At 32.6% G+C, this 27,003-nt stretch overlaps 1 long non-coding RNA gene across 1 annotated transcript in view; it reads left to right on the top strand.

Annotated features, from left to right (window-relative positions):
* The first annotated feature begins 16,728 nt into the window (after positions 1–16,728).
* LOC127700343 (uncharacterized) overlaps positions 16,729–27,003 on the top strand; it is a 243,894-nt gene continuing 233,619 nt past the window's right edge. Inside the window, exon 1 of the long non-coding RNA XR_007981554.1 lies at positions 16,729–16,846. This is a non-coding gene — a long non-coding RNA (uncharacterized LOC127700343). The remainder of the gene's footprint in view (positions 16,847–27,003) is intronic.

Here is a 27,003-nt window from a genome sequence, read left to right as displayed (position 1 = left end):
TTATAATAAACGTAGTCATAAGGATCTGAATTGCACTGCTTCTAATATTGTGTACGGTATTAAATGTCCTCTCATGTGGAATGGTCTATGTCGGTAAGTCACGGAAAAGACTTATCTAAAGAACGACTGATTACCGGTTTAATGTTGATGATAGCAATATATGTATTAATATTTTAACTATCCTGACCATTCCATTGTTTCTATGAAAGTCAGGACTATAAAAAAAAACATATCATTCAACAAATAACCCCATATTGAATACACAATATTGATAACAAAGAGAAAATTTATGGATTCCAGGACAGTAATTCCGTATGGATGTAACGACAAAGTAATGCTGTAGATATTTTGTCTAGTCTAGGTGTAACGATATCAATAAAATTATTGAACACTTCTGTTCGGCTTAATATGAGTCACGGTCGTCAAATATACACAACCTGCCCGTTCAAACCGTGTTTATTGATGGTATTTTATCTTCTGTTAAAAAACTTTTTGGGAATTCACTAGGTTCATACTAAACTGTTCTCCATACCATTATCAACGCTCAATTCAAGGTACAGATTGGTTGCAATAGTTACGGTCTTATAACCACATACTATTCAACCCCGTCACAACTACTTCCAAAGATGAGGAAAACGTAGTTTTTTATGTAGATATCGCTAATAATGTCTGAATGTTATCAATATAAGCAATATTTGCAACCAAAAATCTGTGCAGAAAAATTTATCAGGTTACTTCAAAGATAAAACTAAGCCTTTTATTGTATAAACCTACACCAAACCTATTGAATCCAAGATTTTCAACCATAAGAGGGTACTAGAGACCTTTACCTCAATGACGTCAAATCCAAAATTCCCGATTGTTCTTGTGCTTCGTATAGTCCCGTTGGTCAGGTTACTTTTGGATATCTCGGCATTGTATACAATAAACAACTTCGAGAGTTGATAGCCAATGGACTAAAATGTTGAATTCCCACCCTTTCAAATGAGAGAAGAACTTCAGGTTACAGATGGATATAGTTCTGCCAGAAAATGAGTATGAACTTAATCTGGACACTTTGTATGAATGGATCAAAGGTATTCGGTCATGAATTCAGAAGCGCATCCAAGACCTACCACGTGCAATGAGCACACGGGTATGAAACCCTTTTACGAAGCCCAAGGTTGAAGATGCTTTATTCTTTCTCGATGACAAATATGTTGTTTTTCATTAGACAAAGCCTGTAACACTATTGCTTTAAATGCAAACACATTCGTTTAAACGTGGAAAAATAAGTTGTACGGTCACCATAACGAGTTGGTTGATCGATACGATATGTCTGTGTCTCAACTCAAAAGCGACATGTTTCTACAATCTTAAATATTGAGATACCCGAATAGTTGTGTAATCTGTTATTTTATTGATTGTATTCTATTCCCGATTTTTGCATTTTGACTAAGTGTAAATTTGCATAGCGGGTGAAACATGCATAGCAGGAGATGCTTAATCCGTCGACGCACCAGATCTAGCTCCTTTTGGGATTCATGCTATTCCTCAGTGTGTATCCTTGATTTTTCATATTAATCGATTATGAGATTTGAACATCGGTAAACTACTGTTGCCTTTATTTAATTGGTGGTTAACATTGTTTAAAGCTATCTCTAGACAGAAATGTAGAATGTTGGAGAATGATAACAGGTTGAGTTGGTTTTATTTTATGAGATATTACCCATTTGTCTCGATTTATAATCTGCATCAAAATCGTTTATAGTCAGGGACTTTAAATTGGTCCAACAAAGTGGTTTTTATTAGCCATGGACACTAATAGTATGTTCGAATAACATGGAGTTAAGAACACTTCCGCTATAGAATGTAGTACATATATGAACCTGATCCATCTCAGGTGGCACAAAGTTTTTTGTTACTTCAAAAGCAACATTGGTTGGCTTAAGTCGATGGTACATGTAAAAAATTACCATCTTCAGATTGACCTCGGTAGAGTTAACATAAGACCAAGTGGCAATAAACTCGATAATTGTAAATGACAAACGTTTCATTGAGAGATTAACAATGGTTTAGTGCATGTACAATGTAGAACTCAGCACCAACATCGACTTTCTACCGTATTAGCGTTTTTTTCATCTTGATACCGTTCTTATATTATCATTTATTCGTAGCTGCTTTGTGTATTGATAACAAATAAGAAAAGGGTCGCATCTGCACAGATGTACCGTTTCAACCAATGATGGGTTGTGTATATCCGTGTGCTGTATTATGACATTTATGTGAAACTATACATTTTTTACAATGACATTGAGAGCACCATTTTGTGTGAAAAAGATTGCTAGTAAAATATTTTTTCAAAATCCAATCATCACTGTACGTGTATATCATAGCATAATAATTTATTGTTATATATTTATATCAATTACTTGTATCCATATTTCAAAATATATTGTCTGCTACATTTTTTCAAAGAATAAAATTTGCGATTTTTCAAAATATAATTGTTTGAAGTGAACACGAAGAATGCGAAAAAATGGTGTTGAATAATTAGGTTGGCAGAAAGGATAAATCTATAATCGTTGGTTGTTTTCATACGGCATGTGTTTCGTACGATGTGAGTTGTTTTCATACGAAATGAAAATATATGATGTAATCAAATTATCCGTCTTTCAGCCAATAAAAGATCATCATTTGTAGAAATTGTGCATCTACTTTAGATATCCCGGTTTAAATGACAGTCCATTGATTTGATTTTAAATTAGTGTAACAGATGAAAACACAAGAACCGAATTTTCCGTAAGATTTTCCGTGATGTTCCAGGCCAAAACATTTGAAATCCAAAACTTATTTCAAACGATGAAGAACTGATAAAACCAAAAAGAATCAAAAGGTGTAAGGCAAAATTCGGACAAGGAATCAGAGCTATGCAAGAGGGAGATATATTTCATAGTTTAAAGTGACTCCCAAATATTTATAACAGCAAAATTCATTAAAATAATATCCATATTTTCATGCTAGTACCGATGTACTGGCTACTGAGCTGGTGATATTGGTTCGAGATAGTGAAATTTTCAAACTGTAAATTGAGAGGTTTACCGAGTATTTTAAGATATTTATCTATCGAGACTGGGCAAACGTCTGGTTTTTACCAGTCTGTAAGGCAAGCCTTCGTTTTGAATTCCGGAATTTGTTGATTTGTGATGTATTCAATAATTACAAATTAAGCAGATTTATCATCTGAATTTATTTTTTCTGTTAAATTTCATTTCATTTTGAAGCGTAGATAAAGCTCATAATTGTTTGGTGTATACGTTTAATACTGAAATCGTATCGATGACATATTACTTGAAAGATTCTAAAGTTTAGTTTACACAGCAACACGTACTAATGTTATCGCTGAATCGAGTGTAATATAATATAATAAAAATTTCCCTACCGAGAGTGGAGAAATATAGTATACCACTTGATGTAGCTTTAAAATCATTACACGTCGCTATGAACTTTGTTTCTCTAATAATTTTATCTTTCTTTCTCAATAATGCAAAAGTGTTCAATGATCTTCAAAAATGATCAAAAATGCATACATTCTATATGACAATATCAGGCATGGCTGCATTTTTCCATGACACCACAATAGCAAAATCAAAAGAAAACAAGACAATTTGACGTCATGGTTGAATTTTGACCAATGAAAAACTCCGATCGAAAGAGCCATACGTTGTTTATTTAGAGCTTATGAACCGATCGGACAAACTATAAATAGGCTTAGAATAGAAGAATATTTGTAAGGTAAGAAAAATATTTGGAACATAGTTCTGCCAACAAAAATATATTCATTTAAGTTGTAAAGAATATATTTATTCAAGTTGTGAAGAACGGAAAACATGAGGATAATTATTGCAATTTTGTTCCTGCAATGCCAATACTCGCTTATTCGTGCTTTTTCAATGATATGTATGTGTATAGCAATATTTTCATCCCACTCTATTGTATTAGTACATATTATGTGTTGATGATATATTCGTATCATAAGTTGTTAATTTATTCATGAATAACAATATCATTGTGTAGTAGTACAAAACTTATCAACAGGAAACGAGATTTATGTTATGACATGGAAAACGTATGTTAACAATTATTAACATCTGAATACTCTAAAGAGGGTTTGTTTTAGTATTATTATTCTATCAATATGTCTATGCAATTGTATAGACTTTTCTTGTAATTTGTGTGTATTGCGTTTCATATTTTGTTGTTTAGACATTACCACGACTGATGTGGGTTAGAATTTAAAAAAAACGGGTTAAAGAAAAGAAGAGATATGGTGATAAATTCATGACACAAAATCCATACACACACAAAAACCAAAGCGAAGGCACAGTGTACAGTCATTTATAACAGTTTGAGGAAGGCATGGCCTTGTGCAAAATATCAGTATCGACAAGATGACCGTAAAAGGCATATTGGTCTCTACAGTAATGTTCGATGCTTCATAACGTTGTTTTATTACCCAGATCTATGACGCTGCTTGTAAACTGTAGATCTCCTACAGTATCACAAGCTCTCTAGTTCGTGTTTTTTTCTGACATGCTTTTATATTATGATAGAAATACTACGAAAATATTTAGCTGAAAGAAATATTTAAATTGTGTTATGCACTTATTTTCTAGATTGGTTTTAGAAGTGTTATCATGAGTTTATTTAACGCTGCTTCTTAAAAGAGGTACGAAAGATACCAGAGGGACAGTCAAAACGCCATGGCCAAAAATAAAAAGACAAATAGACAAATAATAGTACAGATGAAACAACATAGAAAACTAAAGACTAAGATGACATGCATTTAGTTTTAAAAATATTTTCGAAATCTGCATATGGTCCATCAAAAAAGCTTCAATTTGCTGTAAATTTGTATGATACCCTTTTTCACTGATATTATTTTGTCAAATTCTTAAACGAAAGTGCAACTGAAACGATTAAGAATAAATATCACTTTTACGTCATAAAAACTAATTCTCTAACTTAATATACCAGTCAAAAATCGCAAAATCTAAAACAATAACAAGCATACCAACAAATATAGAATAAGATAATGTTCTTGTATGTCTTTTGCTATGAAGTAGATATATGCTATGATGTTAAGGATATGTTTATAAGATTGTACATTTCTGACATTTCAGGCATATGCCGAGCGTATTCTACAGTTCTTTTTTTTTTCCTTACTCTTGTTACTGCAAATAACCAAGTCAATTTGAAAAGGGTTGTATTTAACCCTGCTCTATTGTTATGTATATATATTCCAATAATCCATATAAAAAGATGACAGGAATCACCAAAAATAATGGACAATACAACAGACCACACAAACAACAATCCCTTTGGCAAAAAAGTATAATACAGATAAAAAAAATGCACGGTACAGCTACCAATAGGATGACCACACTAGCTTGAAAAAATGAAATAAAAGACGGCCCATAAAAAGTAGAGTAGTTAGCAAATGCATTAGCCATAAAATGACAATAACAATTCGTGCGTTTAACAACCTTTCCTGTATATAACACCAGCAGTAGCGCTCAAACCTAAACTTTTAATTTGAAAGCCAGTGATAATAAATATAAAAATCATCAGGAGCTATATAACCAAACGTGACCTAACGAAAACAGCTAAATTCATCCTAAATCAACTTTATCTGATATACAAATCAATGTTTAAATAATCAGTTTTTCATGATTGCAGTGACAAATTTCAGATTTAAAGTCGGTTCAGTTTGATAACATAAACGGTTTCTATGTTACTGCACCTGATGCGTATTTCGACAATAAACAACTTTTCAGCAATGCTTTCACCCAAAATATTTGAAAAATTCTAATACAAACGTTGACGAGCGGATTTGACCGAAAAGGGTCAAAACTATAGTCAAACACGGACACGGAAACAGAGCGAACATGGGGATACGCTCAGTAATTTCAAATTACTTCTTAAGTAATGTAACAGTAAATTCTGATAAAACAGTATTCCGTATGTTCATGCCGGTACTGAGGTACTGAGGTACTGAGCTATTGATACCTTTGTGTAAATGTTTCACTGCCTATATTGTATTATTAGTTTTTAATTGTAGGACCCACATGAATTCGTTGCAAACAAATCAGCGTCAAATGTCATACGATGAAATACCATGAATGCCGTTAACATTTATTTGGTGTCTCGTTAACTTTTATTCCAAAACCTCGTTTGATTTTGTGTGTAACATAAATTTTAAGATATTTCACCTGATTGGCAATCTTAAGAGTCTACATTATTAATGAACATTCATTTCACCTGATTGGTAACTTTTCTGATTAATCATTTAGTATCCTATTACAAGAAGTATGTACACAATGAAGTTTTAAATCCTTGTTTTCGATATACAATTAATGGGTGAATTTAATTTTTAAAAATCCCCAGCTGTGAGATTCTCATTAACATTTATAAAAAGACAAAGGACTTGAAAACATCATATAAATACTAAATAAAGATAAAAATATATTTTACTAGATCTGAAGAAAATATGCTACTGCTGTACGTGATTACTGTATTGTTAAAGGTTTCCTGGTCACTAGGGTGTTCCTGTGCAAAAACATCGCTTCATCAGTATGTGTGTGATACTGAATTTAGTAAGTACGAAACAGTTTCTTGAATGGTAAAGATTTGATCATAGAAAGGCAATTATAACAGTATTTGATAGATTTCTTTGACCTGATTCTGATAAAACAGGTATTCTTATCACTGAAACTTTGAGGTAAATAAGAGCAACGAATGCACTTCTCCTTTGCTTTGAGTTTTAATAAGTGCGTATAGTAATTTTGTGTCCTGAATTTATCAACATTTCGTTCTTTTCTACTGTGGATTCATTATTATTCGTGGTGTTACAATTTTTCAGAATTTCGTTGATAAAAGTAAACAACAAATGTAATTGTTCAACGGAGTACCAATTTTCTATAGGCTTGTATGCAAACTTTGACAAATCTCCTTAGTCCACAAAAATGTTAACACACGAACATAGATTAATTCAAAGTATTATTCGTCCCGATTTTTTCCCCTTTCATCATTGAAAGTATTATTATAAAATAGTTGGTAACGTGGTCTTTGAAAGCTCTTCGTTAAGAAAAAGCTCTCAGAAGTATTCAAATGAAAATAGTTTCTGCTATATTCCATAAAAAACCGGTATATAGATATGTGTGAATTATATCAGTATATAGTAACCTTTGACTTTGAAAATTTAAAAGAAATATAACAATGACCAATCTGATTTTGCACGGTTGCTTAAATAAGTGTATGTATTGTTTTAGTTGAAAGATATGATAAGGCGTCATCCATTATAAATCCTTGGTACATGACCTCTTTTTATAAAAAAAAATTATTCGTTACTGTTGAAAAATAGCTGTATAATAATGGTTAAAAAAATACATACCTGTTGAAATTCAGGAAACGAATAAGCAAAAGAAATGTTGTTATGTTAAAATTAATCAAAAGCACATTTAGATATCAAAATATTAATGTATTAGTATCAACTTCACAAATTAATCATGTACACTGCATAGTTTTTTTTTGTATTCTATTTCGACTAAAACATTTGTTCTTTACGGATCCTACAACAAATGACATTTTCTAATTCGTTCTAACAAATAGGTAATTAGCCATTTTATATGTTACCCTAAGGCAATTTGGTTAGTCCTAGTTATGTAGTATGACGATATTCAAAAGTACGTATGGGATAAACGTCAGTGAAAAAACCACAGAGACAGCAATTGTATATTTAAGTTTGACATTAGGTTATATGAATAAATTGCAAACTAATGTTTTATGTTTAACCACGTTGTTTCAATATATATACATGTTTATATTTTTGCACCTCATGTTTGCGGTATACCATCTTTTCCGCAAGTTTATTGTTTTTTGTTTGGTATTGAATTAAATATTAAGATCCATTTTGTTACATCTGGTGATCCGTTTATTTGGCAATCGCCATGGCAGTCAGCAGGGTTTAAGAACATCCGTTATTCGACCTGCTAGTCAAATGCGTTTTGTTAAAATATACTTTTTCACTCTTTTGGTGTTTTGGAAAATGTTGTTTGTGCTGTATTTAGACCCCTCTATCAAGATATTTGTTTTGCATGCACATGTATACAAAATTTTTATCCAACGCAATCATAGGTTTGAACGTTGTTTTCAATTTAGACTTGTTTTTATTTTTTCGTTTGGGCTTGTATTATATTTGCCTTCGGGTTTATATGATCCGTTCATCCTATTTTGACTCCTCAAAATTCAAGAGTCTATCCTAAATTGAGGTAAATTGTAAGGCTTTCTAAATACCGTTTCGATTCCTAACATCACTGAAGAGACATTAATTGTCGAAATCCGGATATGGTGTACAAAAATCTTTGCACCTTTTGTTTGCGGTATATCATCTTTTCTGCAAGTTTATTGTTTTCTGTTTAGTATTAAATTTAAAATTAAGATCCATTTATTACATCGGTGATCCGTTTATTTGGCAATCGCCAATGGCAGTCAGCAGGGTTTAAGAAGATTTGTTGTTCGACTTGTTTGTCAAATGCGTTTTGTTAAAATCTACTTTTTCACTTTTTTGGTATTTTAGAAAATGTTGTTTGTGCTGTATTTAGACCCCTCGACGCAATCATAGGTTTGAACGTTGTTTTCAATTTAGACTTGTATATATATATATATATATATATATATATATATGGCTTTCCAAATACCGTTTCGATTCCTAACATCACTGAAGAGACATTAATTGTCGAAATCCGGATATGGTGTACAAAAATCTTTGCACCTTTTGTTTGCGGTATATCATCTTTTCCGCAAGTTTATTGTTTTCTGTTTAGTATTAAATTTATAATTAAGATCCATTTTTACATCGGTGATCCGTTTATTTGGCAATCGCCAATGGCAGTCAGCAGGGTTTTAGAACATTTGTTGTTCGACCTGTTAGTCAAATGCGTTTTGTTAAAATATACTTTTTCACTTTTTTGGTCTTTTTGAAAATGTTGTTTGTGCTGTATTTAGACCCTTCTAACAAGAAGTTTGTTTTGCATGCACACGTATAAAAATTGCGGTTTTTATCCAACGCAATCATAGGTTTGAACGTTGTTTTCAATTTAGACTTGTATATATATATATATATATAATATTCAAGATACGACTGATTATTTAAAGAAAATGGAAAGCCTTAATCCTTTACCAAATGCCTTGTTACACTTCTGAAACTAGTGCTGGAGAACAACAACTTCTCTTTCAATGACAAACACTATCTACAGATAGACGGCACTAGTATGGGCACAAAAATGGCCCCGTCCTATGCCAACACATTTATGGGCCAACCTGAAAAACGCCTCTTGGCTAGTGCTCCATACCAGCCATTATCATTGTTTCGATTTATTGATGATATTGATTTTAAATGGACAGATTCACAAGACCATCTGAATAAATTTCTAGAACACTAACTCTTTCCACCATTCAATTAAATTTACACACGAAACATCAATGGAGAAAATTAACTTCCTTGATACTACGAGTTACATCCAGAACGGAACCATGATAACGGATATCCATACGAAGAAAACAGACAAACATCAATTTCTCTCTCCAAAAAGTTGCCATCCCAAACTCTGCTCCCGTGGTATCCCTTTCAGTCAAGCATTGCAAATCAAGATAATATGCTCAACTGAAAATAAGCAGAATACTAGACATGGACAACTACGTAAACATCTAGTTGTTCGAGGATACAATAACAACAGTATTGATACAGCTTTCGAAAAAGCTAACAGAACTAACCGCCAAAAACTTCTGGAGTACAAGGATAAGACTGAAGGAGTCAACAGAACATCTCTTGTTCTCAATTACTATCCTGATTTTAAAAGTGTGTCATCCATTATTCGAAAGCATTGGAAAATTATAGAGAATGACTCCAATTTGAAAAAAGTATTTTCCTCACCACCAGTCATGGCCTTCAGAAGACCTCAAAACATCCGTGACAAATTAGTGACAGCTGTATTAACAAGGCAACCTACTTCACCTCCTGGTTGCTACAAACAATGTGGGAGAAGGAATTGCTTATGTTGTAAAGCTGCCAATACTAGCAGTTCTTTCATCAGCTACATTACAAAATAAAGTTATACCATCTACACAAATTCCAACTGTAAAACGGAGAACTCAATTCATGTATCAACATGTAACACCTGTAGCATTCAGTACGTGGGAGAAACTTTGGACAAATTTAATATTCGGATAAATAACCATCGATCATGGTACAAAACCAACAATAACTGTCTCCTCACAAAACATCTTCTCTCAAAGAAACATCATTTTGATAATGTTACTTTTCAAATTATAGAAGTGAACACTGAGTGGTACACCACGGCGAGAAGGAGTTGATAAAACTTGTGGGTCCACCAGCTCCATACTTTAGAACCTGGAGGGCTTAATGAAAAAGACGAGAAAAGATACAGGAAAGATAAAAAAAAATAATTAATTATATAGCATCGTCCTTTATATCTCTTTAATATTGCCCAATGGACGTTGCAAACTTCAACAACAAATTTCGCAATCTTGAATTCATCCAAATTTTGAATTTATTTATCAGGCAGCAAAATTTAATGTACAATGAGCTGCAAAAGTTTCTTATCTGCATCCGATTTCACCTGGATAGAAGCACGCTCAATGAAGCTAGTTTGTCTAGCGAAATGTTGCGTTTATTTTTTATCGCATTGTAAATATTTTTTAAATTTTGATATTTACATAATATATAATGTTAAAACTACATTGTTAGGCAATTTATAATTTCATTTGTGTAATTGTACTAATCTTTGTACTGATTAATCCGCACTCAAATAGATTTGTATGTTATGTGTTGCTATTTATAGGTACTTATATATATATATATATAATTTATCAGCCATAGTTAGAGGAGGGGATAAGGCGTCTGCGCAATGCTAGGCGGTGTTGTCGTAGAAGTATGAAGTGAAAAGTACATGTTCCAGCCCCGGTCGGGGACGAAGTAAAGAATCAGATCCAATCTAACATTGTTAGGTTGATTTTCTAGGCACTTTATATAATATATATAAGGATACAATAACAGTGATACAGCTTTCGAAAAAAACTAACAGAACTAGCCGCCAAGAACTTCTGTAGTACACGGCCATACGAATAAAACGGATTTGCTCCACCAATGATTTCTGCAAAAAGGTGACTACAAGAACTTCGCGGTCACCTAAAAATTCGGGACTACAGAAGAAAAGACATTGATAAAGGTTTTTCTTGTGCTAACAACATCAGACGAGATGAACTTTTACAATATTAAGACAAAAAGGTCAACAGAAGAGTGCCGTTTGTGCTGACTTACCATCCCAAATTTGACAAGTTATCACACATTATCCGCGAAAATTGGAAAGAAATCGAAAAACATCCTAAACTATCCAAGATCTTTCCTGAGCAAACTGTACTGGCTTTCCGTAGGCCCAAAAGCCTTAAAGACTTGCTGGTGAGAGCTGATTTATTCTCTAAAACAGGCTCTTTGTCTGTGGGCTCTTGCAAGGGATGCGGAAACAAACGATGTCTAACTTGCATCAAATACTGAATACCCAGACTTTTAAAAGTCACTCCACTGGTACGGAATACACCATATTTTGTAATGTTAATTGCAAAACTACAATTGCTGTGTATCTTCTACAGTGTAAATGTGGTAAACAGTATGTTGACGAGTCAGAGCAGCCATATCACAAACGTATGAACATCCATCGTAGCGACTATCAATGCAAGCAAGACCTTCCTCTCAGTCGACATTTGAGATCCCCTGGCTAAACTAAGGCAGATCTCAATCGACTGACCATAACAATCATAGACCACAACACTGCTTGGTCTAGGGAGGAAAGACTCACTCGGGAAAGATTTTAGAGAAGAAAATTAAAAACTTTGGCACTAAATGGGATCAATGAAAATGTGTAGTTCTAATTTGCGCAGAGCTTTTCATTTGGGTTATATTACATATTACTACGCAGTCTATGTTGCTATTCCTTTACCTTTGTCAACTCTGAAATTCTAGAATTATACCAGTTTAAATTGCAGGGTGCTATTCATTTGGGATGTATAAATACGCAGCTACGGTGAATTACTTAATCTTTGTCAAAATTTTTAAAAATTAAAAATTATCAAACTGCTATTTATTTGGGATATGTAAATACGCAGCCTCTGTTGTAATTACTTTACCTTCGTCAAATTTGAAATTTGAGTATTAAACCAGCTCAAATCGGTCAGTGCTATTTATTGAGAATGTATTTCTACGCAGTCTTTGTTGTTATAACTCAACTTTCGTCACCTGTGAAATTTTAGAAATGTACCAGTTTATATCGCACATTTACTATTTTTGTTAGAAGCATATCTATGCAGTCTCTGTTGTAAATACCTAACCTACGTCATTTTTGAAATTTTAGAATTGTACAAACGTTGTTCGGTTTTAATTGTATATATTTAAAGATTGTTAAAGTTAAATCAGAATAGATTGATACGATTCATTTTTACATCATAATCATAATGATGAAGTCTATCAGTTATCCGAAATATTTATAGATACTTACATTTAATGTTTCCTTTTTTTTCAATATTGGTGTTGTTTTGTACACTCTTTATGCATTTATAGATATATATGGATGGATCTGTCGTAGAGTTGTCACTTGTTTAGACTGCATCTTAAGATCCTTTATATATTTAGTATGTGAAAAGTATAATGAACTTCGCAAGAAATTTATTAAACCATATTATTGGAGAAAACCTTCGAATTTTAAACTCGTACAACTGCTATCTGTTCATAATGTAAAGGAACTTAACAATTTAGGGAAGTATGTATTCCTGGCCGAGAAGGCACGTAATTAAGTTCATTTATAAATGCTTAATATATGTCATATTTTATCATACTCTGCTGTACTGTTATATGGGTATACTTACTTATATGATTATTTGACTGATTGTTTAAATGTATTATATATATTTCACTGATGTAATTGAATATTTGTAATATTTATATTTTATAAGTTGTATTGCTTACGAAGAAAAGATTATTATTATTATGACAGATAATTTAGCTAATCTGCAATCAATTCCATCTTCTTGCCTAATATATCATGTACTGTGTTACAACTCTAGACTCTACTGACGAGGAAAGGTAACACTAGGCCACCGAAAGCTGAATTTTAAGTTCAGTCTGGGTGGCCGAGTGGTCTTGAGCGCTGGACACAGTGCAGGCGGTGTTGTCTCGATATCCCAATAGCATGAGTTCGAATCCCGGAGAGGGAAGAACAAAAATTTGCTCCCGCAAATTTGCAGATTTAACATTGTTGTGTTGATATTTAGAGTAAATATATATATATATACTTAAAATCAAATTCTGCGTCCACACAAGTATAAACATAAAAAGTTTTAAAGTTCAAAATGCTCTTAAAGTCCTTTAATTCACTACATTTTTCTCCAACCAGATATACATATACATATCCTTTGTTTAGTTTCATGTAAATTGCCATTGTCATTAAACATCATAAATAATGTGGAATAGACAACAAAGAGGATCTTATCAACACGTTTATAAGTTATACCATTGGTATTTAAGAATAATGACTGTTTTTAACTCTGTTTATTTAATACACATTCAAATAAATCATTTGTCAAACGAAATAGAAATGTTAAATATGAGATACAAATTAATTATTTTGGATTACAAAAATCAATGATTGTATGCTCTCTTCGCTTTATATTCTTGGCTTTCTCGTGAGTACCTGATGCAGGTTATTACAGAAATACGTTTCGTGCGCATCGTTCATTTTTGCTGCGATCTGTGAATATAAAAAAAGTATTATTAACAAAAATACATAGCCCTAAGATAAATTCAAAAAGGGTAATTTCATAAAAACTGACAAAATCAAACGTTGAACTTTATCAACCAATGGAACAAATGGAAAACCGCTATCATATTCCTGACTTGTTACAGGCATTTTCCGGGAAAATGGTGGGTTAAACCTAGTTTTATAGCTACATAAACCTCCCACTTTTATGACAGTTGTTTATAATTCCGTTATATTGACAAAAATATGATAGTGTTGGGTTCAACAATCCATGTAAACACATCGTGGAAAGTCTTTAATTATTTCATTGTGAGTGTATGATCTAAAAAAAATATGCAGGGCATAGGTTTGATGGTGTTTGCAGCTCACGGTTATCCGTTTTATACATCGTGTAAATTTTTTTGTGTCACCCCAGGTTATTCTGTATGGTATAAGAACAAATATATAAAGCGTTGCTCTAGATAACTGCATTGTATGTAACATATGTGTGTAACCATGTAGGTTTGTATTATATGTTGTCATAGGTCATTTGCATAGGATGCATAATAATATTGGTGTTTTTTTCGGAGTAAATTGGAATACTGTAGTATTAGTTTGTAGCCTCAGCCAATCTCTGTGGAATTTTCAGTGAAATAGGGTGTACCCCATGGTGCATGGATAAATAAATTGTGCGTCCCTAGCTTAGTGCCAATGAATTGTGTTGCCTATGCTAATTTATGGTATTCGAATAAATCTGGAACGTATTAACATGAACTAAGGAAATACCAACACGTATAAATCTACCATATCCCACTTTAAAAAAAAAATCTAACAAGGCTATCAATTGTAATGCTCACCAGAATCAATTTCATGCTGGTTTTGTAAACCTCATCTAAACTGTAAATATGTGGTACTGAATAAGTTAATCTAAAAAATAAACTCCATTATATAATTTCCGTGTTTTTGAAATATGACTTTTCCTCATCATGAACTTTATTTTTTCAGTTATAAGAGGAAGCGTCAGATCAGTACCGGGCTCCCAGGCAAATGATGATGTGTACTATAGTATGACAATTCTGGACATTTTTTAAGGTATACTAGAGTGCATTATTTTTATTCCTTTATATACATCAAAAGCTTCTTAGACTTCTAACTTGCGCCCCCCCCCCCCCCAAAAAAAAAACATACAAAAAGTAAAAACCAGGGGTTAATACAAAAAAATATATATGCCTTAACAATACAAATTTTCTGGATGAATTTAATACTTTTGTTGACTTTTTAAGCTCAAAAGTTCTGTTGCTTTAATTTTCCTAACAGAATATTGGAAAACGCTGCAAATACACACATATAGTTTATGTCTCTTTTTGGTGATATGGCTCTTCAACTGTTTCGGTTCTTAAACATCCTTGCATTGGCTTTCAAATATTCGTCTTTGAGCGGTCCTGATGAAGGTAAATCCATAAAAGCGCTTCGGACGCAAAAAGTTTATAAAGTGCTGGGGTTTTTTTTTTAGTCTTTTTTTTCAGCATTGGGTCGACACAACGGCTGGTGGCCTATCAGTCCCCGAGGGTATCATCAGCTCAGTAGTCAGAACTTCGGTACTGACATGATTTATATGTCGGTACTGACATAATTTAGCATGTTATCAATTAAATTAATAGCATAACAATAGTTTATTCGCACGTATAGGAAAGGTATAACGTGTGATTGTCTGTATGCAAAATTGTATACTTCAATATCATCATGTTGTTATCATTTCCATCCAACCCAGAACGAAGGGAGCTAATGTCAAAACATATCCGATATGCCTATTTATTAACGTTATAAGACAGTTTGGTCAGTTTAAAACCGGATTCTTATAACTCACATTAAACTGCGTAAGCACTTTAGTGGAATATAACAATATCATTTTATAGGTTTGGTGCGTCCAATGCGTTTTATACTTTTAACTTCATCCGGAACTCACAAATCCAAAATTTAGAATACGAATGATGCACAAATACTTGAGAGGAGCTATTTGACCAAATATAACTCAAAAGGAATATCCAAATCCGCCTATGGTCAAATTTGCCTGCATGTTGGAACCTTAATAATTTCTAAATTTATCAACGCAGAATTTAAGAAAGGTTTCTTATGAATCGTGTTAGTACCGAAGCACTTACTACGGAATTGATGATACTCTTGGGAACTAGCAGTCCATAAGTAGTAGTATTGACCAAGTGCTAGAAAAGAAAAGAAAAATGGTAAGCCAGATAGATATTGTATAGCTGTTAAGTTTTAAATTCCTATTTCGTATCGAATATTTACCAATTAGGAGACAGGACTGGCGTATTCGTTAACGTTTTGTTATTGTCTTTCGTAATCTTGCTGTAGATCAGTAAGTTCCTTTTATCTAATTTATTTTTCAAGCAACCCTCGTATGCTTTGTCGAAAGGTAAAGAAGTCAAAATCTTGACTCCAGGAAATGATGGGATATGTCGGGCGCCACTTAGTCACGGAGAGGACTATTACATTGGAGGTATTTAGGGTTTTCAAACTGTATGAAACATTTCTTGTGGTTTTTGAAGAATGAAATTTAGGTAAATTTTCATAAAATTCATGCGATCAATCTTCATACCAAACTGGTAGTATTATATAACCATTATTTCAACATTTCGATGTATATTGCATTTCTATTCCATCTCGAACAAGTTCATTGATTTTGTGTTTTATGAGCACATTTATTTAATTAAACATTCAATATTGTTTTTCAAACTTACAGAAATCGTATTAATATTGTTAAAAAGTACTCAGAAATATATGTTGTTATAAACCAATGAATAAACAGTTTACTTATAATTATTTAATATAATATAAAAAAATGTGTATATCGTTTCAGTATAGACAGAGGAACTGGTAAACTTAAGACTCATTTGTGTAATTTCCGGAGCAAGACGTCAGCATTTAAAGATTGCCGGAAAAGAATGATTGCAGGAAATATATTTGACTGCAGTTGTAAGGTATTGTCATTTTATTTTCTTATAAAAGTCTGATAAATTCCTTATGGCATCTAATATGAATAGTGGGTTTTTTATGTTTTATTTTTTATTTTTCTTGTATCTGTTTTATAAATGAACATGTAAACAGCAAAAATGATCATCAAGGAAAATAAATCAGCCATAAACTGACAAGAGACTATTTATTGGAGTAAAATGATGGTTTTTCCTGTACCAAGTCAGGAATATGACAGTTGTTTTCCATTCGTTAGATGTGTTTGAGCTTTTGATTTTGCCATTTTATAAAAGACTTTCCGTTTTGAATTTCCCTTGGAGTTCGGTATACTGTAAACAAACTTATTTTTGCGGATACTTTATTTCGCGTTTAGCCCTTTCTAATCCACTTCGCGAAGATTAAATTTCGCGATTTTCTAATTTACTTAATGTAGTTAAATAAGGAAAGATCCAAGTTTTACATATTCGCAACGATTTATATTCGCGTTATTTTTCTACTCGCGAAACTCGCGAAAATAAATCGCTCGCGAAAATTAGTTGGTTTACAGTATTTGTTATTTTACTTTATACCAATATTTTCAATTTTGTTATCTTCATCTCTGTATTTACTGAACAAAAGAAAACCAAACTTGACACGATCGAGTCGACTTAGTGTGTCTAGATTTTAGTTTGCGAATTATATTTATTCTGCTCTCCATTAACAGGGTCATCAAGACTAATAATATAACGAACATGTTGTAGAATTTTTTTATCTTTATATCTAAAAAGAGTTACTGGTAGTTACAAAACTTAACTGCTACATTTTCAATCCGTGTATGTTTTAATATTAATTTGTAGTTTGTCACAAACTGTTTCGTGCTTTTATTACAATAAAAATTATTAACATCATTACCAAGGCTTTATATTATTCGCTTGGTAAGTTTTACTATTAAACTAATTTATAAATCTATTTACAATTTCTTAAGATAACCGTATTTTGAGGGGATGTTTCCTCTTCTGTTATCGTTTATTAACTGTTAATAAACTTTGAAAGATTACATGAATAGTTCTCTCTATCATGTGGTCAGTATCTAGTTCATATCACCTTTTCATTTGTAAATATGATTAGAAAGAACAAAGTACAAAAATAGTCATTTTAAGGAACGTACTGACCTAAAATAATTACTTCTGCAAAAAAATGTCCATGTTTTCGTTTGAAAACATAAGTAATAATAAATATATGAATACATGTATAACAAATAGCAAATCTTTTTAAATGTTCATGTTCCTTGATGTTCCAATCGGAGATGAACTTAATATCCCCGTGCTTAAATGAATTCCGGGAGGGTTTGGCGCCAGCAAACTAGTTTAATCCCAACACGTTCTGTATGTGCCTGTCCCAAGTCAGGATCCTGTAATTCAGTGGTTGCCATTTGTTGCTGTATATCATATTTGATTTTCGTTCATTGTTTTGTACATAAATCCGGCCGTTAGTTTTTTCGTTTAAATTGTTTTACATTTGTCAGTTCGGGGCCTTTTATAGCTGACTATGCGGTAAGGGCTTTGCTCATTGTTGAAGGCCGTACGGTGACATATAGTTGTTAACTTCTATGTCATTTTGTCTCTGGGGAGAGATGTCTCATTGGCAATCATACCACATCTTCTTATTTTCTTATACCTCATTTAATGCATAGTCCGCTGAAAATATTGAATAATTCAATATCCAATTTTCATTTACAGTTTCTGATTCAATCTAATTTTTCATCGACACGATTTCAGATAATCTTTTTTAGAATATCTTATTTATGTATTTTAAAAGAATTTCAAATTTAGTAACGGTTACCATATTATACTTGAATACTGATAATGTCAATTTCAGTGTAAACTGTTATTGTCCTATTAAAATGTCAAATTGATGCGTGTACAAAATGTTCATAGGCTATTGATGTACATTTACCTTGAAAAAAATCAACATGATCAAGCATTCATGAATGAAACAGAATTAAACATTTGAGACTGACATTCTTATACCATAACCCTGGTTTGTGAAACAATTCACAGTTTGAAACACACTTAAAATCTTTTGGGTAGTTGTGTCATTTTTTGGTTGTCTCAGTGGCGTTTATCCACTTCTCCTTTAAGTCATATTAACGTATTGGTTAAGAAAACAATTATCATACCTGCTTGATATTTGAATTAGACAGTCAGTGGAGGGGGGATTAAACGAGGACTGCAAGAACTCTCTTGTTGCTATACATTTTTTAGTATTTAAGATACTATGTTTAATCCCATATTTTGTCTATCTTAATCCAGGGACATGTCGTTTTGTGATCCCGTTTTATTTCTTTTTCGTTTTCTGTATCTGATTTAAGATTGTATATAATTTTCTCTTGTATTTTTTTCACATTTCTTTTCAAAGGCTATTCGACATGATACTTTTTTTAAAGCGATACGGACATTATAAATACTTTGTTCTTAAACTCCATTGCTTAGATATATAGATCATTAAATAATCAAAGAATCATCCGTCTTCCTCAGTCCTTCTATGAATATTCAGAGCAATGCAAATAATTCTAGGCAGAAGAACTATGAAAAGTACATGGCATACACATGTACATGTACAAAAGGTCGTATGATACTAAAACAACAATTGATCTATATATATAAACAAAACTAAAATAGAGTGCCATGAGAAGATAAAGTTATCAAAATAAATATTTAAACATTGCACAATATAAAGTCTAGGTGTAAAATTTTATAAAACAGTAAATATAGATAATTTAACCGTTTTACACACGGAAATCATAATAGTATCTATAAACATGATAAACTAACTATGTGCATGATAGTGGATGTCATTAAGATTCATCTGTACTTTTTCCAGGTCTCATAATTAGTTTTATTTTTAGTTATAAAAAATGATAAAGATATAAAAAAAAAAGTTACCTGACAAAATTTAGAATATAAGGTCCTACTTGGATTCAATATGGCATGGTATAGGTTGCAAAAATTTGATATTTTTCATTTAAATGCAATATTTTTTATTCAATTGGTATATTTCTTCATTTGAATGCAATATTTTTTTATTTGAATGGTATATTTTTTTCATTTAAATGCAATATTTTTTATTCAAATGGTATAATATGTCATTCAAATGCAATGTTTTTTATTCAATTGGTATATTTCTTCATTTAAATGCAACATTTTTATTTAAATGGTATAATTTTTCATTCAAATGCAATATTTTTTATTCAATTGGTATAGTAGTTTTTTATTTATATGCAATAATTGCATTATGGGAAATTCTTTGACGTCTTAAGGTCAAATTTGCAACAACGTTTCTGATTGGTCGGTAATGTTTGGAGTTCCCCCTTTCTTTCTAAACATGAGTGACCAAGAATTAAAAAACGCGTCAGAATATCGCCCCTCTAACTAAATCTGGCGTTCGTGCGAGTCCTGCACTGGCTGTTAAAATCTTCTGGTCCTTACTATTATTTCTATTGCAAAATTTCGATGGTCAAAACGTTCGGACCACCACTTTTCAAAAACTTTCATTGTATATGGATCTATATGCAAGTATATCGTTTTTATACGACCGCAAAAAATTTTTTGGGATCGTATAATGGTATGATGTCGTCGTCGTCGTCTGCGTCGTCGTCCGAAGACACATTGGTTTCCGGACAATAACTTTAGTTTAAGTGAATGGATCTCTATGAAATTTTTTAAGAAGGTTTAATACCACAAAAGTAAGGTTGGGATTGATTTTGGGGATGATGGTCTCAACCGTTTAGGAATTAGGGGCCCAAAAGGGGTTCAAAACAAGCATTTTTCTAGAGTCAAGATAATAACTTGTGTATACATGTAAGTATTTCGATTGCTCTGAAATTGTACCACAATGTTTAACACCACAAGTAGTGGGTTGGGATTCATCTTAGGGGTTATGGGGCCAACAGTTTAGGTATTAAGGGCCAAAAAGGGGCCAAAAAGAAGCATTTTTCTAGTTTCCAGACAATTACTTGTGTGTAAGTGTATGGATCCCTCTTACATTGTAACACAAGGTTTCATATCACAAAAGGAAGTCTGGGATTGAGTTCGGGGTTAATTGCCAACAACATGTAGGAATTAGGAGGGCCAAAAAGGGCCAAAAACAAGCATTTTTCTAGTTTCCAAACAATAACTTGTGTTTAAGTGTATGGATCTCTCTAAAATTGTACTACAAGGTTCCATACTTCAAAGGAAAGGCTGGGATTGAGTAATGGGGTTATTGCTCCAAGGAGGGTTTCAAAAAGTTGGGGGGGGGATTTTTTTTCCACTTTTTTTAGGGGATTCATATTTTTTTTTCAAAATTTTTCATATTTCGAATTTTTGAAAATTTTCAAGAAAAAATCTTCCATTGCACAGTATTGCGCAATAGATTTGAAAGATCTTTGACCACATTTATTTTGTGTCAGAAACCTAAATTATGTCAAAAATTTGATCACAATCCAAATTCAGACAGTATCAAGCTTGAATATTGTGTCCAAATTTGTCCCAACTGTTCAGGGTTCGACCTCTGCGGTCGTATCAGGCTGCGCTCAGCGAAGCATTTTATTTTTAACTAGATTAGACACCGTTGATTTTCCCCTTTGAATGGTTTACACTAGTCATTTTTTGGGAGCCCTTAATAGCTTGCTGTTCGGTGTGAGCCAAGGCTCCGTGTTGAAGACCGTACTTTGACCTATAATGGTTTACATTTACAAATTATGACTTGGAAGGAGAGTTGTCTCATTGGCACTCATACCACATCTTCTTATATCTATATACAACATAAACCAGACGTTTCTCATACTGTTTTCTTTTTTAATAAATCCTTTGCCGCGCGCTGTGTACTGATTGATACTTCAGTCTGGGAGAACAAGATTTATTCCAGTACTAGTTGTAGTTAGCTTTGAGCAAACTTCCAGTAATTGTAAATACTCTTATGTCGGTGCGTTGTGTCTATTGTCTTAATGTTAGTTTTTTTGTGTGTCTCATACCGATCTTTTGAGTTAATCTAATTGCAACTGATTAGTGCAGGTTGTTCTTTTATTGCACTGTTACACCACTGTTCCAGCTTCGGGATGGGTTGAGTGCCGCTCACAAACATGTTGTTGTAATGTTACACCACTGTCCCAGGTTAGGGGAGGATTGAGATCTCGCCACATTCTGTATGTATGCATGTGTTTGTCCCAAGTCAGGAGCCTGTAATTCGGTCGTTTCCTTTTGTTGCTGTGTGGGGCCTTTTATATAGCTGACTATGTGGTAGGCTTTGCTTATTGTCGAAGGCCGTACGGAGACTTATAGCTGTTGATTTCTGTTTAATTTGGTCTCTTGTAGAGAGTTGTCTCATTTGCAATCATACGGTACCACATCTTCGTTTTTATATCAACCCTGCACTATTCTTTATTTGCCTGTACCAGGTCAGGAGCCTGTAGTTTAGTGGTTGTCGTTGGTTCATGTCTCGTTAGTTTTTTTCGTTTGAATTGTTCACACTTTTCATGTCGGACCTTTTATAGACGACTTTACAGTATCGGGTTTTTGTCATTGTTGAAGGCCTTACGATTGTGTATAATTGCTTACATCCACTTCATATTTGAACTCCGGTGGATAGTTGTCTTATTAGCAATCATATCCCATCTCTTCGTTTTTATATGATATACCTGACTTCTAAACTCGTGTTTTCCTGAACAAGCATGAAATATTTGTCACTGGGCTTTAACAATTAGCAACAAAACAATCAATCAATTTAAACTTGTGTTAAATAAAAGGAAAACCATTTGATATTTATTTATTTGTTGGGGTGGGGGACAGAAGGAATTCATATATATGAGTATGGTTGCCTGGTAAGAGCTGAAAAATAGGCACGATTAGCGACAGATTAAAATGAAGAATAATGCCCTCTCTTCCCTTACCCATCCTTTATCTATAAATTTAAACTGACCACTACGGAATAGCCCAATATTGTTGAAAGTAGCGTTAAACACCAATCAATCAAAATCCCTTACCTAGAATATCAAATAATCGTCCCTTAACTGTTATTGTCCGTGTAGTTCTTATATTTATCCAGCTTATCGTCCTACAGGGCTTTCATACCATAAAACGTTTATAACATAGCTAACATTCTAATATATCTGAATTCATAAATTTATTAATGTTATTTAGACTAAACGACGCCATGTTTCTTATGTGCCTCTGCCGTCTAAACAACCTATCAAAAAAGAAGAGGTGGAAGAGAGCCAGAAGATCTTCCCAATGCAAAAAAAAAAAAAAAAAAAACAGAAATGGACTTCTTCTGGCTCACAACCGAAGAACAAAAAAACGCGCCCCATTAATATGTTTTAAAAACGCCTTGCCCCTACCCTTTTTTCCCCAAAAATTGGCATTGTTAAATATATATACATATATATAATCATCATTAAAATGCTATTGTATTTTTATAAGACCTACTTTATTACATGATCTGGGACTAATGACATCTATTTATAAGTCCAAGCATACAGTAAATTATTATAATATGAATATGTTTCTTGTTTTAATAACCACATTTGATGCTACGCATGAGTCACCATTTATCAGGACAGGAATTGGGTTTACATAGAGAGAATAATGTGCAAAAAATGGATATGGGGCGGGACCAAACCTATAGATAACATAATAAAGAAATGATGAGATATAAAGAATGCGTCGATTGTTTTTTGTGTTGCTAAATGTCCAGTAACAAATATTTCACGCATGTTTAGCACAAATATAACAGAGATCAAAGGATAAAGAATAGAGTGAAATGGTAAAAACTAACAGATATAGAATTATAGAAACTATCTTTAATCTGAATCCCCTCCCCTCACACACACACACACATTAACCATTACTGCAAATATCGCATATATACATCTCTAAAAATATCTTAATCTGACACCCCCCCCCCCTCCACTCCCCTAGACACCGAGGTTTTGGATTCGCCCCTGTTAAATGTATCTTATAATATTATACATTTTGTACGGGTCTAGATAATTGCTAAACGTACAATCCTATAATTTGTTGGATACAAATCATTAGAGATTTGTATCTAATTATATTGTATAATATGTAACAAAATAAACTTGTATAGTACCCCCCTCCCCCTCCCAATGCAGTATTGAAAAGTAAATCGTTTAAAAGTCCTGAAGGAAAAATATGTTTTGAAATATGCCCTGCATACTTATTTATGCAAAGACATAGGTATATTAATTATTGAACTACTGTGGGGCTTGAAAAACAAATTCTATTTAAGGGATTCGGGGATGTGAACAGTAAAAAAAAGCTCAGCAACGAATCCTAAATGTAAAATGATTTGCGGCATTAGGCATGAGAGCACATATTATAGATAGTCCAAAATGTGAAGTTCACGCCTTATGTCATAGGACTATTGTTGTAACATGGGTTAGTAACTGGTTCCAATTTATCCCGAATTGTCTTTATTAAAGAATTAGTTCCGGAGTATCACAGATTAGGTCTCTTCTTGTGGGTCTCTGGTTCTGCTGTCGTAATTAGGTGATTTTTTTTTCTACATGAAGCAAAAAAGATGGGGCTTAGTCCAAATAATTATAACGTTCTGGAAGGCTTTCTACTCTTTTTTATGTTTGCCTTCCTGCAACGTCTCTGAGGATCAAGAAAAGAAAAAATGATATAGCATCAGAGAACGTCATGATTACATGTATCTGGACTTAGAAGGGGGGGGGGGGGCTAGCTATGCATTTTTTTTTTATTTCAATGTGTAGACTGTCGGGGAGTTTCTTCAGAAATGGTTTTCATTGGAGGGGTTTTTGCCATGCACGCAGGCTTCTGTTTCTATCCATGAACAGGTTGTGTGTCAAAATAATTATTATTACTTGTCACTCTCATTTTTTGCTCGACCTGGCCATTATTGGCATTAACAGCCAGTGCACGAACTCGCACGAACGCCAAATTTAGCTAGAGGGGCGATATTCCGTCGCGTTGTTTTAATTCTTGGTCACTAATGTTTAGAAAGAAAGGGGGAAATCCAAACAATTACCGACCAATCAGAAACGTTGTTGCAAATTTGACCTTAAGACGTCAAAGAATTTCCCATAATGCAATTATTGCATATAAATAAAAAAACTACTATACCAATTGAATACAAAATATTGCATTTGAATGACAAATTATACCATTTAAATAAAAAATATTGCATTTAAATGAAAAAATATACCATTCCAATAAAAAAATATTGCATTTAAATGAAGAAATATACCAACTGAATAAAAAATATTGCATTTGAATGACAAAGTATACCATTTGAATAAAAAATATTGCATTTGAATGACAAATTATACCATTTAAATAAAAAATATTGCATTTAAATGAAAAAATATACCATTCAAATAAAAAAAATATTGCATTTAAATGAAGAAATATACCAATTGAATAAAAAATATTGCATTTAAATGACAAGTTATACCAATTGAATAAAAAATATTGCAATTGAATGACAAATTATACCAATTGAATAAAAATATTGCACTTGAATGACAAATTATACCAATTGAATGACAAATTATACCATTTGAATAAAAAATATTGCATTTAAATGAAAAAATATACCATTCAAATGAAAAAATATTGCATTTAAATGAAGAAATATACCAATTAAATAAAAAATATTGCATTTAAATGAAGAAGTATACCAATTAAATAAAAAATATTGCATTTAAATGAAAAATATCAAATTTTTGCAACCAATACCATGCCATAATTCAAAAGTGATTTTGGTTCGCTTACTTTTTGTTATTTGGATCTTTATTTTCTGATAATCCTTGTAACGCCGTCGTTTTGCTAGTATCAATATGTATCAAAAATCGCGTGTTTATCATTTTTATTCACACGTAAAAATACAATTTAACACAATTTGCCCTGTTTCTTTATACTGTTGAGCCATATTTCTCTTAATTCAAATTTAACATTTTGTTTATATTCTTTTGATTTCATTAGTTTAATATGTCATTTATCTCACATCAATCGGAGTCATAATTATAGCTTAAAGTAAGTAAATCAACATAGCAGCAAAAAAACAAAAGAGTAAAAAACCATCAAGGTCAACTATATTAATGAGTGTAAAACCTTACTAAAATGTATTTTTTTGTGACACTTTGATTGATGGATTATTTGTTGCTTGTTTAATGTCCAGTGACAATTATTTCATGCAAATTCAGGAGTGGAAACCGTTAACAATTAATACAATAGTTAGGTTCTGCAAGAAAGGCCACTCTGGATAAAAGGCGAGATTTGGACTGCCACTGAAAATGAAAGTATGTTGGATACGGGCAGAGATTTAGCCCTGAAACTGGCCACCTAAGGACCCTAAAAGAAATGTTGCAAGGCTTTCTTTACGTGCAGAGAACTTGACACTCTCTCTTCAAGAGGCATCAGATTTAACGTCCATATTCCGACCGGACGTGGCTGCATATATTTCCACAGCCAAACGGACGTCCACTTTAGCAACGTTTTTATATTGCTGGTCGGAAGAATACCAATGTGACTATATTTGTATACCCCAGTCAACCTTTCGATGTGATACTTTAAATGATAATAATTATCCACCGAAATAGGGTAGCTTTAGCATTTATTAATATAAATGGGAAAATGGGCCGACTTAAATTTCTTCTTGGTATCTGTGTATTCATTTTGAAAAAATTTCGACGTATACTGGGTAAAAAACAAGGTGGTTGATTCAGTGTCTTATATTTTCGAGTTTATTACAGCTAATTATAAAGGTGACGGTACTCTCTGAACAGATTTACTAAAATCATGTATAGTGTGTTGAATATTTCATAGATTTATGACTTAATTTTAATACTTATTGCATAACCTGGGATTTTTTTTGAAATAAAATAGTTTCAAAGGTAATTTTCTAATGTAAAATTAAACTAACGATGAACATAATACGGTACATTACTATGAAGCAGCAACCTACGGTATAGTAAAATCCAAAAAGGCATCGAGCAGCCAACACTGTTTCTAAGGGAGTCGTCGAGGTTTCTTTATCAAATAAAACGTAAGTAAAGTCGACAATTCCAAAATTAAACCGATAAAAAAATGAAATCGACATATACAACGTGCAACATTTTTGTACATATTTACACTGGTTTGAATATTATGTATGCAAAATGTCT

The sequence above is a fragment of the Mytilus californianus genome, unplaced genomic scaffold (assembly GCF_021869535.1).
Source record: "Mytilus californianus isolate M0D057914Y unplaced genomic scaffold, xbMytCali1.0.p SCAF_5, whole genome shotgun sequence".
NCBI classification, from domain to species: Eukaryota; Metazoa; Mollusca; class Bivalvia; order Mytilida; family Mytilidae; genus Mytilus; species Mytilus californianus.
This window is presented reverse-complemented; position numbering and strand designations above follow the sequence as displayed.